This window comes from Somniosus microcephalus, unplaced genomic scaffold (genome assembly GCF_052327205.1).
Source record: "Somniosus microcephalus isolate GS21.2 unplaced genomic scaffold, FLI_Smic_1.0 unresolved_chr6, whole genome shotgun sequence".
NCBI lineage: Eukaryota > Metazoa > Chordata > Chondrichthyes > Squaliformes > Somniosidae > Somniosus > Somniosus microcephalus.
Genome location: NW_028225184.1, coordinates 44,478,588 through 44,493,564, shown reverse-complemented (window position 1 = coordinate 44,493,564; position 14,977 = coordinate 44,478,588).

Genomic DNA, 14,977 nt, shown 5'->3' with positions numbered 1-14,977 from the left:
GTCTTTGACTGCACGCACGTGCCTTTGCGGGCACCTGCCTTCAATTCAGAGGAGTTCCGCAACCGCAAGTGGTTACATTCCTTGAATGTGCAGCTGGTCTGTGACCACTGACAGCTGATCCTCGCAGTGAATGTGCAGTTCCCAGGCAGCAGCCACGACGCTTTCCTCCTGCGCCAGAATTCTGGCTTATCGGGCACAAGGGCTATCCTCTGTGCCCGTGGCTAACTGAGCCAAACCCTTTAAGAGCTGTGCGGTGCCAGTGTGTCTCGGGGAAAGTGATTATTGCCAGAACCTGCACTGTGCCCCGCCGCCATGAAATTGGGTTGCGCCGCCGCGTTATCACCTTAGGAGCCTCGTGCAGCACCTGCTTTAGCGCCGCAATCAACTTCTGGGTTGCATCGCTCCTAAAGGGGATTGAGGAGCGAATTCAGGCATTACACGGGACTCCTAAGGTGCTAATCTTCCGGCGCAACCCAATATCGGAGCGGACAGGCGCAGCGCAGGTGCTCTCTATTACTGATGACCACGAGACTTCCAGGCGCCGGCCAGCTCTTAAAGGGGTTGGTCAGTCAGCTTCAGCATTCACACACTTCGCCTTGCAGGCCTCAGAATCGGCGCAGGCCCTTCTCTGGCGCTAAAAGCTTGGACCAGATGGAGAAGGTGAGACAGAGAGCAGAGCACTTCACCAATGAGGCTCTGGAGCAATTGGTGGCTGCAGTGGAGCACCGGCGAGATGTTCTCTACCCAGACAATGGCACGAGGCCGAATCATAAGGACTAACGACGAGCTTGGAGGGATGTATGCCAGAGGGTCAACTCCAGCAGCATAGTGACCAGGAGCCCTGTCCAATGCAGAAATAAATTCAACGACATCACTCGGGTCGTGGGGTGAGTGTTGTTTCTGCAAACTTCTGCATTCCTTTATTTGCACCTGACTTTATGGCTACAGTGTGGGCTGTGCCCCATTGGCCATCTGCCAGCAAGCACCCATGGCCCTTTCTGGGCACACACATGCGCATTTGACTCAAGGCGTCATGTAAGGGCTCTTGCACCATGGAAGGCATGAGATAATCACTCAGGGCATCATGTAACATAACTTCCCCTCCTTTCCTCTGCAGTCCAAACTGGCGAGGATTGGCGAAGACCAGCTTCGCACTGGAGGAGGACCTCCACAAGTGGTCACTCTCACGGATCTCGAGGAGAGAGTCCACCCGATTCTTGGAGGACGTCTCATTGGTCCTGTGACCACTGCAGCTGCCAACCCCATTGTCGACAGCGATGGTAAGGTTCTCACCTATTACAACTGTCTCCTTCCACTTGTTCCCCCCACCAGCATGCTTTCTCACTGTGGACCCATGTCATAGCCTTGCCGCAATCTGGCATCCCTTGCTGCCAAGCTGTCCTTTTGCTAAAGCCACTCTTCCACCTCGCTGCTTTCAGATGCTGCATCACCAGCTCGGGAGCTGGGCCCTCAAGCTACCAGTGCCAGTGCCTCCGAAGGCCCAGTGAGAAAATTACTGACCAACAGAAGGTCAGCAACTCTCTCCAGCCACGATCAGAATGGCCAGGCCAAATGGCTGCAGCTTTTATACTAGTGCTGTCCCTTTAAATAGCAACCCCCGAGTCCGAGAATGGCCTGGGAACGCTCCATCCAACTGTCACTAATACCGCCAGGCGAAAAGGTTGCGGGCGCCACCGAATATCCGGTCTGGGGCACCAAAAAGGCGTTGCACACTGAAATTCTCGGGCTCTTTAGGCGCTAATTGCTGGTGCTACCAACCGAATTTCTAGGTTAAGTGTGCAAACATTACATTTGGCAGATGAAGTATCATGTGGGAAAATGCGAGGTTATCAACATTGGTAGGAAACATAAAACTACAAATTATTATTTAAATGGAGAGAGACTTCATAATGCTGTAGTATAGAGGGATCTGATCGGCCTCGTAGATGTAATACAAAAAGCTAGCCTGCAGGTGCAGCAAGTAGTTAGGAAGTCTAATGAAATGTTGGCCTTTATTGCAAGGCGATGGAGTATAACATTAGGAAAGACTTGCTTCTACTCTACAGGGCGCTGGTGGGACCACACCTGGAGTACTGCGTTCAGTTTTGGTCTCCTTATTTCGCGAGTGATATATTTGCATTGGAGGCAGTTCAGAGAATGTTCAATAGGTTAATTCCGGAGATGAAGGTGTTGTCTTATGAAGAAAGGTTAAACAGGTTGGGCCAATACACATTGCAGTTTAGAATAATGAGAGGTGGTCTTACTAAAATATATAGGCCTAGAAATTCGGTATAGCCCCGTTTGGGGTGTTAGATCTGGTGAAGCGCTAAGAGTACCACCAGCTGCGACTTAGCGCCACCTGGCGCGATATTGTGTCGTTGCGCCCCTGATGGTGTTTGCGGCGGTAAATCAGGCGCTGCACGCGACTCTTAAGGCACTAACGTGGAGGCGCTACCCAATATCGCTGCGGCGGGGCGCAGCGCAGGTGCTTTCAATAATCACTTTCCCTGAGACACACTGGCGCCGGCCAGCTCTTAAAGAGGCAGGTCAATTGGCATCACCAGACACACTCACTGCCTTGTAGGCCTTCAAAGCGGTGGGAGCCTACCTGTGGCGCACCAGCCTAGCAAGAAATGGAAAGGGTGAGGCAGAGGGCGGAAAGCCTCACTGATGGGGCATTGGATGCTTTGGTTGGTGAAGTGGAATCAAGGCCAAGGAAGATGGTCGGAATGTGATTTATGTTTTGGACAGTCTCCCGGGTGTGAGAGCCATTTATGTGCTAAAGTATTAGTTTTGCTTTCTGTTGCCATAGCTTTCTCATGTTTGAAGGAACCACATTTTGTGTAATGAAACACTTTCTTCATTTACAATGGCCATGCCTGCTATTTACATGCATCTTGCCCTTCACAGGCATGGGGGTATCAGACCGGCTGCAGATCTGGCTGAAGCAGCTGGTACAGCTCAGTCTCCACCTCCTTTCTAAATCGCAGCCTTCTGACACACTGCTCCTTCAGCATTTTCATGTAGGAAAACTGCTGTCGGAAAACCCTGCCAGCGTAATGTCTGCTGTGGCGACGTCTGTTAGCCCTCCTCCGTCTAGCCATGCCCGCCCCCCTCTCCCAGCATCTCAGTGCCCTTTCCAGATGATTCAGCAGCAGGACGTTCCCCTCCAATGCAGGACCCATAATAAGTGCCCACAGGAAGGTTCCCCGTTGTCAAAGCTCACCAACAGCAAGGCGATGGTCAGAAGGCTGCTGTTCCTCTGCCAGCGTGGGCCCAGTGGTCAAATGGCTCTGTGTGCAGGTCAGCAACTCTTTGTACCTCTCGAGGAAGTTGTGCACCAGAAATGTCTGCCGTTTTTAAACCACACCAGTCCCCTTTAAATAACGCTCCTCCAGCCCGAAAGAGACTTGGTAAGGCCCAGGAAAATTGTCACTAATAGCGCCAGGCGCTACGGAGGGGGGCGCCACTGAATTTCCCGTCTGGGGCGCCGAAAAGGCGTTGCACACTCAGATGACATCATAATTAGCCTGCGCCCATGAGCGGGCGCTAAGCGTTAGCGCCGGCGCTAAATGCATACTCAATATGGGGCGAGGCGCTAAATGCCTTGTGCCCCACCGGAATAAGAACATAAGAACATAAGAAATAGGAGCAGGAGTAGGCCAATCGGCCCCTCGAACCTGCTCCACCATTCAATAAGATCATGGCTGGTCTGATCCGAACCTCAAATCTTCTATCACTCTGCATCCACCCGAACCCATGTGATTTCCCGGGAGAGGCAGAAAACCAGATAAAGACCCAATGGCCAATTTGGGAGAAAAAAATCTGGGAAATTCCTCTCCGACCCATCTAGGCGATCGAAATTCTTCCAGGAGATCACTCTGTCCCTATATTTTCTACAGTACTTACCTTCTGTAAAGGCGATCTCCACCCCAGCCAGGAACAGGAATAAAACCATCTCCTGAAATCTAACACAGAATTAGAACACAGTAGGAGCAGAAGCAGGCTACACGGCCCTTGGGCCCACTCCACTAACCATAGGGCCATGACCATTCCTAACCTAGACTCATGTCCAATTTCCTGCCCACTCCCCATAACCCTTAATTCCCTTTACTTCTGGGAAACTATCTATTTCTGTTTTAAATTTATTTAATGATGTAGCTTCCACAGCTTTCTGGGGCAGCAAATACCACAAACCCACCACCCTCTGAGTGAAGATGTTTCTCCTCATCTCAGTTTTGAAAGAGCAGCCCCTTATTTTAGGATTGTGCCCCCTAGTTCTAGTTTCACCCATCATTGGGAACATCCTCACCGCATCCACCCGATCAAGCCCCTTCACAATCTTATATGTTTCAATAAGATGGGCTCTCATTCTACTGAACTCCAATGAGTAGAGTCCCAATCTACTCAACCTCTCCTCATGTGACGATCCCCTCATCCCCGGGATTAACCGAGTGAACCTTCTTTGTACTGACTCGAGAGCAAGTATGTGTAAGGACCGGAACTCGGTGGACCCAGCTGCAGTAAGGCAAACTGAGACAAAGGTTAGGTTGTAAAACAAAGGTAGACTTTACTTGACTTAAACAAAATAACAACAGCACAGAGTACAAGCCAGCAGGCCAGCAAGAGGTATCACCAGGCAGTGCAACTCAAGACTGAGCAATGAACATAAAGTGAACACCACTTAAATAGTAGGCATCTAACAATGCACAGGTGAATACAATAATGAATAAAGAAGGACACAATTAAGAGAGTTCATGGAGCCCCCTGGTGGCGAGGCGAGGCAGAATCTGGGTCATTCTTTACAGGACCCCCCCCCTAGGAACGGCCCCTGACGTTCCCCCAGAATGTCAATGGTGACGACGAAAAAAATTCCGTACTAATTCGCGATCCAGGATGTCCCGGTCCGGGACCCAAGAGCGTTCCTCCGGACCATATCCCTCCCAGTCCACCAGGAACTGGAGGCCCCCGCGAACCCGGCGAGAGTCCATCAGGCGACGGACCGTGTAAGCAGGCTGGCCGTCGATGATGCGGGGAGCAGGAGGAGGCCTCGTGGCGGGTGCCAGGGAACTGCTGGCCACTGGCCGAAGCCGGGAGACATGGAAGGTAGGATGAATCCGAATGGAGCGGGGCAGCTGGAGACGGTAGGACTCCGGGTTGACGTTCCTCAACACCATGGAGGGACCGATGAAACGGGGCGCCAGCTTGCGGGACTCCACTCGCAGCGGGAGATCCTGCGTAGAAAGCCAGACCCTCTGACCAGGACAGAATGAAGGAGCCGGTCTGCGCCGCTTGTTGGCCTGGATCTGCCATTGTCGAGAAGCTCGTTGTAAGGCCAGCCGCGCTCTCCTCCAGGTCCGCCGACAACGCTGGACAAACTTCTCCGCGGACGGAACCCCCACCTCGAGCTCCTGCTCTTGGAGCAGTGGAGGCTGAAGACCGAACTGGCACTCGAACGGCGATAGTCCTGTGGGGGAGCAGCGCAACGTGTTGTGCGTGTAGTCAGCCCAGATGATGTGACGACTCCAGGTCGCAGGGTTAGCGGACACGAGACACCTCAGGGTCGTCTCCAGGTCTTGGTTGATCCGTTCTGTTTGACCGTTCCACTCAGGGTGGAAACCCGAGGAAAGACTGACAGTAGCTCCAATGTGCTTGTAGAAGGCACTCCAAAACCGGGAGGCGAATTGTGGACCACGGTCAGAAACGATGTCAAGGGGTAAACCGCACAACCTGAAAACATGCTGGACCATGAGCTCGGCTGTCTCTTGGGCTGAGGGAAGCTTGGGCAAGGGCAGAAAACGACAGGCTTTGGAGAAGCGATCTACGATGACCAGAATGACAGTGTTGCCTTGAGATGGTGGAAGGCCTGTGATGAAATCCACCTAGAGGTGTGACCAGGGGCAAGTGGGAATGGGGAGAGGATGCAGCAAACCCTGGGGGCGAGATCGAGGGTTCTTGTTTCGTGCACAAATGGCACAAGCTGCCACGAACGCCTTTACGTCCTTCTCCATGGTGGGCCGCCAGAACCTTCTGCGAAGAAACTCCAGCGTCCTGGATGCGCCTGGATGACCGGTGAGTCGCGATGAATGCCCCCCTGCAGGACTTGTGACCGAGTCGTGTTGGGGACAAAAAGGCGACCGGGTGGGCCGTTGCCAGGGTCTGCCTCCCTCTGTTGCGCCTTTCTGACCAGCGTCTCGATCCCCCAGCAAACCAGTGCTACAATTCGAGAAGTAGAAATAATAGGTTCTGGTTGTCTCTCCCGCTCGGGTGGATCAAATTGCCTGGAGAGAGCATCAGGCTTGAGATTCTTGGAACATGGACGATATGACAGGACGAAGTCAAAACGATTTAAAAACAGTGCCCAGTGAGCTTGACGAGAGTTAAGTCATTTGGCCTCCTGGATATAGGCCAGATTCTTATGGTCAGTCCAGACAATGAACGGGTGTTTAGACCCCTCCAACCAATGTCTCCACTCCTCCAGTGCCAACTTAACTGCAAGTAATTCCCTGTTCCCAATATCGTAGTTTCGTTCAGCGGGAGTGAGTCGGCGAGAGAAAAAAGCGCAAGGGTGCAGTTTGTTGTCGTTAGACCGTTGGGATAAAACGGCGCCCACTCCTATATCCGAGGCATCCACCTCGACAATGAAGGGGAGTGAGGGATCCGGAATCACGAGGACAGGAGCAGACGTGAAGCGCTGCTTGAGATCCTCGAAAGCCTGCGCAGCCTCAGCGGACCAACTGAACCGGGTAGAGGCGGTCTTGGTGAGGGTGTTAAGAGGGGCAGCAATGGTGCCGAAGTTTCTGATGAATCTCCGATAGAAGTTAGCGAACCCCAAGAAACGTTGCACCTGTTTGAGAGAGGTGGTTGGTGGCCAATCTCGGACAGCTTGGGTCTTGCCAGGGTCCATTTGGATGTTGCCGCTGGAGATGAACAAGCCCAGAAATGAAACCGTGGAAACGTGAAATTCACACTTCTCCACCTTGACAAACAAGAGGTTGTTAAACAAAAGTTGCAGGACTTGTCTTACATGCTGGACATGATCGTGAAGAGTTTTGGAGAAAATGAGAATGTCATCCAGGTAGATAAAAACAAAGCGATTCAGCATGTCTCAGAGAACGTCGTTGATGAGCGCCTGGAACACAGCAGGAGCGTTGGTCAATCCAAAAGGCATAACCAGGTACTCGTAGTGCCCAGTAGGTGTGTTGAACGCCGTCTTCCACTCGTCCCCTTCGCGGACGCGGATGAGTTTGTAGGCATTGCGGAGGTCCAATTTTGTGAAGACCGTGGCTCCCTGAAGTAGCTCGAAGGCCGTCGACATGAGTGGAAGAGGATAACGGTTCTTTATAGTAATCCGGTTAAGGCCACGGTAGTCGATGCAGGGACGGAGACCTCCATCTTTCTTACTCACGAAGAAAAAAACGGCACCAGCAGGAGAGGTGGATGGACGGATGAAGCCAGCGGCGAAGGCGTCACGGATGTACTCATCCATCGCGGCGGTCTCAGGAGCAGATAGGGAAAAGATCCTACCCCTAGGTGGGCATGTCCCAGGCAGGAGGTCAACGGCACAGTCATATGGCCTATGAGGGGGAAGTGATGTGGCTCGAGCCTTACTGAAGACCTCCTTTAGATTCTCATACTCAGGTGGCACTCGGGACAATTCAGAGCGTGATGGGGACTCCTGGGGCTGGGAAGGAGACTTGGCACGAAGACAGGTAGTATGGCAGGCGGAGCCCCATTCCGTAAGCCGGCCGGTGGCCCAATCCAAGCGAGGATTATGGCAGGCCAACCAAGGATAACCCAGAATTAATGGAAACTGGGAAGAGTGGATAAGGGAGAATTGGATGGTCTCGAAATGTTGTCCTTCCACGTCCAAACACAGGGGGGCAGTATGATGGTGAATGGTTCCAGAGCCCAGGGGTCTTCCATCCAGGGCAACAACAGTGAGGGGGTGATCAGGATGGGTCAGGGGAATCTTGAGCTGTTTAGCTAACGCCAGATCTATGAAGTTACCATCAGACCCCGAATCCACCAGGGCCTTAAGATCATGTTGATTGCCCCAGAAAAGGGAGGATGCCAGCAAAACCCTAGAAACAGTGGTGTCGGAAGGGATGGTTACGCTCGTCTCAGGTCCCTCCGTCCTGGACGAGCCCTGGCTGTTCCCACCAACTCTGGACAGGAAGAGCGAAAGTGGCCAGTTTCCCCACAATAGAGGCAAGATCCCTCACTCATTCGGCAATCACGTTCGGGCTGCGAGAGGCGGGTTACTCCCACCCGCATGGGCTCCTCTGGATCGGTCAAAGATGGACTCGGGATGGCTCGAAGGTTCTCAGATGGCTTCGAAGCAGGAAAGGCTCTGGTCTCTGGAAGCGGGGTGCAAAAGGAGTGGCGTTCTCTTCGCCTCTCACGCAGACGATTATCCACATGAATGGAGATATCAAAGAGAGACTCCAAATCACTCACCGGACCTCTGGATGCCAGTTTGTCCTTGATCTCATCTGTGAGACCGTGGCAAAAAGTAGCGATGAGCGCCTCCGAATCCCATTGGCTCTCTGCAGCGAGAGTGCGAAACTCAATTGCGTAGTCCGCAACGCTACGAACCCCCTGGCGAAGCCGAAGCAGCTTGTTAGATGCCTCTCTCCCACTGACAGGGTGATCAAAAACCCTTCTAATTTCTTCCGAGAAAAGTTGGTAGTTTGAACATGCCAGAGTTTGCTGTTCCCAGACGGCCGTAGCCCAGGTAAGTGCCTTGACGGTGAGTAGCGAAATGATGTAGGCCACTCGGGAACAGTCACTGGGAAATAATGAACCCTGCAGTTGGAAAGCCAGGGAACACTGGGTTAGGAAACCTCGACATCCTCCTGGATTACCATCGTAGCGCTGGGGTGCAGGTAATCGGGGTTCTTTCAGAGGGAAAGGCGCAACCGTAGGAGCGGGTAACGGTGCTGGAGCAGCTTGGATCACCTGAGTCTGGTTCTGGCTCCGATGGAAAGCAATGACGAGGGCCTCCAGCTGATTCTGGCTTCGGGAGAATGCCGTGGCGAGGCACCGCAGTTCGCTCAAGATCAGTTGTAGCTGTTCAGAAATTTGTCTTAGCCATTGGTCCTTCTCTGCTGGGTCCATGTTTTGGCTCAGTCTTGCTGTAAGGACCGGAACTCGATGGACCCAACTGCAGTAAGGCAAACTGAGACGAAGGTTAGATTGTAAAACAAAGGTAGACTTTACTTGACATAAACAAAATAACAACAGCACAGAATACAAGCCAGCAGGCCAGCAAGAGGTATCACCAGGCAGTGCAACTCAAGACTGAGCAATGAACATAAAGTGAACACCACTTAAATAGTAGGCATCTAACAATGCACAGGTGAATACAATAATGAATAAAGAAGGACACAATTATGAGAGTTCATGGAGCCCCCTGGTGGCGAGGCGAGGCAGAATCTGGGTCATTCCTTACAGTATGTATTTTCTTAAGTATGGACACCAAAACTGTATGCAGTATTCCAGGTGCGGTCTCACCAATATCTTGTACAACTGCAGCAATACCTCCCTGTTTTTATATTCCATCCCCCTAGCAATAAAAGCCAACATTCCATTGGCCTTCTTGATCACTTGCTGCACCTGCATACTAACTTTTTGAGTTTCGTGCACCAGGACCCCCAGATCCCTTTGTACTACAGTACTTTCCAGTTTCTTGCCATTAAGATAATAACTTGCTCTATGATTTTTCCTGCCAAAGTGCATAACCTCACACTTTTCAGAATTTGGCTATCGCCCCAGTTATTGCCCTCTTTAGGCGCTAATTCCTGGTGCATCCAACCCAATTTCTAGGCGCTAGTCCTGGCGATGTGCAAAGTTTGGCGCCAGGCGCAATTTAGCGCCACCTAGTGCGATATTGGGTCATTGCGCCCCTGAAGTTGATTGTGGCGCTAAATCAAGCGCTGCACGAGGCTCCTCAGGTGCTAACCCGGCGGCGCAACCCAAATTTGCGGCGATGGTGCGCAGTGCAGGTGCTGTCAATAATCACTTTCCCCCAGACACAGTGGCGCCGGACAGCTATTAAGGGGGCGGCTCAATTTGCCACTGGCACAGAGGATAGCTCTTGTTCCCAAGAAGCCAGCCTCCTGTGTGAGTCAGGGCCTCAAAAAGGTCTGCTGTCGAAGTCTGGCGCAGGATGAAGGCGTCATGGCTGCTACCTGGGAACTGCGCATTCACTGCGAGGATCAGCTGCCAGTGGTCACAGACCAGCTGCACATTCAAGGAATGGAAACCCTTGCGGCTGCGGATCTCCTCCGAATTGAATGCAGGTGCCCGCAAAGCCACGTGCGTGCAGTCAATGGCACCCTGCACCATGGAGAAGTCTGCTATTGCAGCGAAGCCCTCTGCGCGCTCCCACTGCTTGTCCGGTGTCATTTTGAAGGAGATGTAATGCTGCCTCCTTTTAAACAGGGCATCAGTCACTTGACGGATGTAGCAATGCACCACAAACTGCGAGATGCTGGCTATGTCCCCAGATGCAGCCTGAAAAGCGCCGCTCGCGTAGAAGTTCAAGGCAACAGTCATCTTCACAGCCACCGACAGAGATGTCCTGCACCTTATCTGAGGCTGCAGTTCCGCCTGAAGCAGGTCGCACAGCACATTCACAACCTCCTTTCTAAATCGCAACCTTCTGAAACACTGCTCTTCCAACATGGTCATGTAGGAAAACTGCTGTCGGAAAACACTGCCAGCGTAAAATCTGGTGTGGCGACGTCTGTTGGCCCTCCTCCGTCTGGCCATGCCTGCCCCTCTCTCCCTGCATCTCTGTGCCCTTTCCAGATGATTTAGCAGCAGGACGCTCCCCACCAATGCAGCCCCCATAATAAGTGCGCACAGGAAGTTTTCCCGTTGTAAATGCACACCAACAGCAAGGTGATGGTCAGAAGGCTGAAATTCCTCTGCCTGCGTGGACTCAGTGGTGAAAAGGCTCTCTGTGTGCAGCTCAGCAACTCTCTGTTGCTCTCGGAGAAGTTGTGCTCCAAAAATGGCTGCCGCTTTTAAACCACACCAGTCCACTTTAAATAACGAACCCCCAGGCTGAGAGCGACTGGGTAAGGCTCCAGGTAAGCTGTCACTGTAAGCGCCAGGCCCTATGGAGTGGAGCGCAACTGAATTTCTGGTCTGGGGTGCCCAAAAGGTGTTGCACACTCAAATGACGCTATAATCTGCCTGTGCCCGTGAGCGGGCGCTAAGATTTAGCACCAGCGCGAAATGGATACTCAATATGGGGCGAGGCACTGAGCTCCTTGCGCCCAGCCGGAACTTGGCTAGCGCCCCATTTTTGGCCTCTTTAGGCGTTAATCCTCGTGTGGGAATCTCGAACTTGGGTGCATCTCTTCAGGATAAGGGGGTCACCCATTTAAATTTCATTTGACAAATGTCTGCCTATTTCTCTAGTCTGCCTAGTCCTTCCAATGCGCACTACCCTCCAGTGAGAAGAATAACCATTCACCACTACTCTTTGCTTTCTGTTCCTTAATCAATTTTGTATCCATGCAGCCTGTTCCCAAGTTTATCCTCAATTTTTCTAAACAGTCTATTATGTGGTATTTTATCCATTGCTTCATGGAAGTCCATATACACAACGTCAACCGCACTACCCTCATCAACCTTTACCGTGTCTTCATCAAATACCTCAATGAACTTAGTGAAACACGGCTTGGCTTTAAAAAATCCCTGCTGTCTTTCATTTATTGACCCATATTTTCGCAAATGCCAATGCGTTTTGTCACTGATTAATGTCTCTAAATCTTACCCACCACTAACGTTAGGCTACATGGACTGCAATTACTATGTTTATCACTCTCCCCTTTTTGAAACATGTGTGTAACAATTGCAATCCTCCAATGCTCTAGCACCACTCCCATATCCAAGGAAGATCGGAAGCTTGTGGCCAAAGTCTGCACAAGTTTCACCTTTACTTCCCTCAGAAACATAGGATGCATCCTATCTAGACCGGGTGACTTTGCTACTTTGAGCACTGCCAACCTTGTAATTGTCTTCTCTTAATATATTTTATCGGATCCCATTTCTCTACTACCTCCTCCAGCACTGTGACATTGTCAGCATCCTCTTCTGTAGTGAAAACAAAAGCATGCCCTCTTTTTTAACCCTAACCGGCCAACCCTGCTTTTCACTACCCTTTTACTATCTATATGTTTATAAAATATTTTTGGGTCTGCTTTTATGTTAGCCGCTAATTTATTTTCATAAACTCTCTTTTACCCCCCGTTCTCCTGTCTACTTTTAGTATACTGCTTGGTTCTAGATTGAATTAAGAAGCTGTCGTTTAGCATAAAATTCGTTCTTTCTGCTTCATTTTATTGTTTATATCTCTAGTCATCCAGATGAGCTCGAGATTTGGATGCAATTTTTTTCTATTTTTGTGAATGGGATCATTGACTGAAATAATCTGTTACACACTCTACTGATGTTTCTCCCTGGGGTTGTAATTTTTACATATGTCAATACACACATACACACAAATATAGTTATGGATTAATCTATCAATCTGTGTCTCCTTGTTTCAATTAGGAAGACGATTGTCCAAACACGAAATAATTACCCTTATTCTTTCTGACCTGTTGTGTATTTCCAGCAGTTTTGGGGTTTTATTTCACGTTGACTTTCTTTTGTTTGTTGTTATAGTCCAATTTATTAAAACACCGGAAAGGTAAGAGTACATTACGATTTATTACAGAATACAGCAGGTCACTGGGAATGTTACACTTTGTACAGATCAGCTGGTAAACCTACTGCAGTAAGTGATGGACAGGGTCAGCTTAGCAGACTGGGTGATTTCATTATGCAGCTTCCAGGCATCACCTTTAGAACTGTCAAAAATAAACCCAACAGTGTATTATCCCAGAACATACATTAACTGGCCCGCCTGCTTCACCTGCTGCTGTTCTGCTAGTCTGCACTCCCACACTCCAGGCTGATTACAATGAGAGTTTGAAAAGTATTATCTAGTGTTTTATGTGTTTTAATCTCACTCCTGTCTCTACCGACCTGTTTTTATTTGTGTCTGTCTGTCTTTCATCGTCTCTGTCTCTCTGTTGTATAACTGTTAATCTCAGTCTGCTTCTCTCTCATTTTTCAATGTTCTTTTAATTTCTGTCTATCGCTTTCTCATTTCTCTTTTTATGGCAGCCTTTGCTTTCTCTTTCCCTCTCTCTATCTCACTCTGTATATCTATGCTGCTGCATGTCTTCATAGAAACTTATTACATAGAAGTCGGCCGTTCGGCCCATACTGCCTCTGCCGGCCCTGTGAAGAACTCTCCAATTGTCCCACTCCTCGATAGCAAAATACTGCAGATGCTGGAAATCCGAAATAACAACAGAAAATGCTGGAACAATTCAGCAGGTCAGGCAACATCCGTGGAGAGAAATTTGAGTTGATGTTGCTGGTCAAAACCCTTCTTCAAAACTGAAAGAAAATAAAATAGACCGAAGGTAGGGCTGCGATCAGACAATAGAAGTAAAAGTGACAATAAAAGGTATTTGAAACCAGATGAGATGGTAATAGGCTGAGATTAGGTGTGAAGTGTACTGGCAGGATAAGAGATAGCTGCCAGGTGGTTGAGGGAAACAAAAGGAAAGGGGGGGGAGGAAAGGATGACCCAAAACAAAGGGGTGGAAAAAATTTTAAGTAAAAAAGTAATAGGGGCCGAGGTAATGACCTGAAATTGTTGAACTCGATATTGAGTCTGGAAGGCTGCCAAGTGCCTAATCGGAAGATGAGGAGCTCTTCCTCGAGCTTACATTGAGCTTCCGTGGAACAATACAAGAGGCCAAGGACGGTGAGGTCCGAGTGGGAATGGAGCGGTGAATTAAAATGACAGGCGACCGGAAGCTCGGTGTCACCCTTACAGACTGAACGGAGGTGTTCCGCAAAGCAGTCACCCAATATGGGTTTGGTCTCCCCAATGTAGAGGAGACCACATCGTGAGCAGCGAATACAGTATACTAGACTGCAAGAAGTACAAGTAAATCGCTGTTTCACCTGAAAGGGGTGTTTGGGGCCCTGGACAGTAGGAAGGGGGGAGGTATAGGGGCCGGTGTTACATCTCCTGCGCTTGCACGGGAAGGTGCCAGGCGAAGGGGAAGGGCTGTTTGGGGTGATAGTGGAGTGGACCAGGGTGTCTCGGAGGGAGCGTTCCCTATGGAATGCTTAAGGGGGAGGGGAGGGGAAGATGCGTTTGGAGGTGGGATCATTTTGGAGGCAGCGGAAATCACTACAAGCCCACTGACTCCCAAATCTACTTGGACTACACATCCTCCCACCCCGCCTCCTGTAAGGACTCTATTTCATTCTTCCAGTTTCTCTGAATTTCTAGCCCTGATAGTTTAGTCAAACGAGATTTCCCTTTCATAAAACCGTTTTGAAGCTGCCTTATCACATTTTAATTTTCCAAGTGCCCTGTTACAACGTCCTTAATACCAGATTCTAGCAATTTCCCTATTATTGATGTCAGGCTAACTGGCCTTAAGATCCTTGTTTTCCATCTCTCCTTTTGTTACAGTTTGGTTACATTTGCTACCTTCCAATCCTCGAGCATCTTTCTAGAACCTAGGGATTTCTGGAACATCAAAACCAATGCATCAACTAACTCTGCAGCCTCCCATTTTTAAACCCAAGGATATAAGCCTCCAGGTCCAGAAGATTTGTCATCTTTTAGTCCCATTAATTTCTCTATTACCTTTCATTTACTAATATTAATTACTTTAAATTCCTCACCCTCGTTAGACCCTTTGTTCCCCACAATTTCCTTTGTGTTTTTGTGTCTTCTACTGTGAAGGCAGAAACAACATATTTGTTTAAAATATCTCTCTTTGTAATTTCTCCTGCGTGTCTGTTTGATTCCTGTATAACTTTCCCTCTGCCTCTCAGTTTATTTCTCCACGTGTCTAAAAATTTAACTCAACTTTCTCTTTCT